A 3,434-nucleotide genomic window follows, 5' to 3' on the forward strand; every position below is an offset into this window, starting at 1 on the left:
ATTCATTTTTCTTTTGTAGAAAGAAGTAAATAATCTTTGGTTTTAAATTCGTCCGTCCTGAGGAAGGTGCAATAAATGTAACCAACGCACCGAAACGCGTCGACAGTGGGACTTTTACTGTGCATGAATTACTTGTAATGTGTATTTAATCTGAACAGACGAAAGTATATAACCTTTCTTCTTTTTAATTGGTGTGACTCTGCGATAGATACCGTAATTCGGAATTGTTAGAAAGCGGATAAGAGTGTAAACAGAGCACCCTTTTAAAGTACCAATTGTATGCAATTTTAAATATGGTTTATAAATGTAAATGTTTTCTTATATAAATAAAACTTTGAGAGTAACAAAAAATGACATTCTAGTGTGGAGTACTAAAGTTAATCAAATATCTAACTAATGCCATAATCACAAAGTAACAAGAATTGATTAAAATGTGTAGGCCTGATGGTCACCAACTGAAAGATTAATACACAGAAAGGAATTTCTCTTTTTTAATAAGTATCTGACACCCAGTCCTTTCTGGTCCCTGGGAAACTCTCTTTTTTTGGAGATCGATAACGAAGAGCCCTTGGTCACCGAAGCTACAGATGAAGATGTCACAGCATTCCCTACTGGTATGACCAGTCAATCTATGTTGTCCAAACCAGACTAAAGGAGTTGTGTATAGGCACACTGTAATCATAGGGCCCGGACCTGTATGTGTAGCCTGTTGACCACCGAAAGCAGGGAGCAGTAAAGAATTTTTCCTATAGAAAAAACCCAAAGTAAGACACTAATGTCTGCCTCACTAAGGAGCCTAGACCCAGCCCTGTCAAGGATCGTCTTCACTATGTGAGGAGAACCAAAGGTCACACTACACAGTCACCTCTACATGCTTTAGGTGACCTGCCAATCCATGGTACCCTGCGTACCATTTTAAACTCCCTAAATAAATGACCAACCAACCCGGTTTTGTTATTGAGATGAAACAATGTTTTGTTTCTCAACGATGCCCAGTGTTCATCCTTGTCTTCTGGTAAACGGGGAACATTTGTCAGTATCACAGTGTAGGCTGTGGCTTTGGGCAATAGGTTAAGATGATCTTTGGGAACAGCCATACCCCCCCTGGCACTGCCATTAGATGTTTCCACTATTCTCGCTCCTGGGGGGGCTACACTGGGTATACTGAATGGAGGGAAAGAATGATCTTTATGAGAAGCTGGCACACCTAATGTATGACCAGAGGCAGGAACAGTACCTTCAGGGTTAGCTGCACATAAAATGGTGTCTCTGGGGGCATTGGGCCCTTGGTTAGTTGTGTTATCGGGGAAGGGTTAGGTGTAAATAGGCCTTGTTCAATTTTGTCCAGTATCTGTTCTATTTTAGACAACTGCATTAGTATTGGAGTGAGTAAAGTTGATAATTTGTCTTCAATTTGTGCAAATGTGAGAACTGCTGGATCGCTTGGCAGCCCACAGGCCTGCCCAGTGTTCTCGGCTTCATTGGCTGTACATGCTCCTATGTTACCCTGCGATTCTCCCCGCCCCGCTCCCCTGGTTCTTGCCACCTTGTTGGCCTGATGGGAAGTGTGTTTTTTGGCAAGGAAGTAGGAGCGGGAGCCTTACTCTTTCCTTTTGCTTGGGATAGATGTTGATTGCGTGTAAGAATTTTAACAGGGGGAGACAGGGAGGGAGTGGACCCGCTATCTGGAGATGGGAGGATAGCTGGCGCCCCTGAAGGTGACTCAAATGTTGCAGGGGTTCTATGGCTGTGTTATTGTTTGGCAAGAACCCCACTAGGAGTACTTCAGAAGGTGGACGGCGGGTTCCATGGACAGTCTCCTTTCTACGAGTGTTATTTCGTGATTTATAGCTGTTGCTGCCCTCGTCAGGTAAGCGTCCAGTGTACCAACAACACTTAAACCTCCCGCCCCCTTACGGCATCTTTGCTCATGATTGAAGAAATTAAAGATAGTGACTAGAAACTTGACAGTGAGGCAATAGTTGTACTGGCACTTTAAAGTCACTAACCATAAACAGAAGCAGTGTTCGATGTTGGATCAAAGATTGGTGACCCAGCCCAGCCTCCTCTGAGCTTCGACGGCCACGGACGGGCCCGCCCGCACGCGTCCCGAGCTGCAGGAGGCGCCGCGATCTATTGAGCGCCTCCGGGCTATTGACAGTGACGTCTGCTGTGCGCGCCCCCAAGCACACTGGAGTTGGGGTCCTCTGGGTCACTGCGGCAGGGCTGGCGAGTCGGCAGTGTCCTCACAGGGCATTGGCTACCCCCAACACAGTACCCCCAACAACGAGGTAGGAATCAAGCAGGCAAACAGGCAATGGAGCGTCCCGCGCCGCAGGAGGCACCGCAATCTTTTGAGCGCCTCCGGGCGCTTGACAGTGACGTCTGGTGTGCGCGCCCCCAAGCACACTGGGAGTTGTGGTCCTCCGGGTCACTGTGGCAGGGCGGACGAGTCGGCGGTGTCCTCCCGGGGCTTTGGCTACCCCCAACACAGTACCCCCAACAACGAGGTAGGAATCAAGCAGGCAAACAGGCAGTGGAGCATCGAGCGCCGTGGAGGCGCCGTGGGAGGCGCCGCGATCTTTTGAGCGCCTCCGGGCGCTTGACAGTGACATCTGGTGTGCACGCCCCCAAGCACACTGGGAGTTGTGGTCCTTAGGGTCACTGCGGCCGGGCTGGCGAGTCGGCGGTGTCCTCCCGGGGCTTTGGCTAACCCCAACACAGTACCCCCAACAACGAGGTAGGAATCAAGCAGGCAAACAGGCAATGGAGCGTCCCGCGCCGCTGGAGGCGCCGCAATCTTTTGAGCGCCTCCGGGCGCTTGACAGTGACGTCTGGTGTGCGCGCCCCCAAGCACACTGGGAGTTGTGGTCCTCTGGGTCACTGCGGCAGGGCTGGCGAGTCGGCGGTGTCCTCACGGGGCTTTGGCTACCCCCAACACAGTACCCCCACCAACGAGGTAGGAATCAAGCAGGCAAACAGGCAATGGACGCCGCGGGAGGCGCCGCGGGAGGCGCCGCGGGAGGCGCCGCGGGAGGCGCTGCGATCTTTTGAGCACCTCCGGGCGCTTGACAGTGACGTCTGGTGTGTGCGCCCCCAAGCACACTGGGAGTTGTGGTCCTCCGGGTCACTGCGGCAGGGCTGGCGAGTCGGCTGGGTCCTCACGGGGCTTTGGCTATTCCCAACACAGAACCCCTAACAACGAGGTAGGAATCAAGCAGGCAAACAGGCAATGGACGCCGCGGGAGGCGCCGTGGGAGGCGCCGCGGGAGGCGCTGCGATCTTTTGAGCACCTCCGGGCGCTTGCCAGTGACGTCTGGTGTGTGCGCCCCCAAGCACACTGGGAGTTGTGGTCCTCCGGGTCACTGCGGCAGGGCTGGCGAGTCGGCGGTGTCCTCACGGGGCTTTGGATACCCCAAACACAGTACCCCCAA

This window comes from Lissotriton vulgaris, chromosome 7 (assembly GCF_964263255.1).
Source record: "Lissotriton vulgaris chromosome 7, aLisVul1.2, whole genome shotgun sequence".
Taxonomy (NCBI): domain Eukaryota; kingdom Metazoa; phylum Chordata; class Amphibia; order Caudata; family Salamandridae; genus Lissotriton; species Lissotriton vulgaris.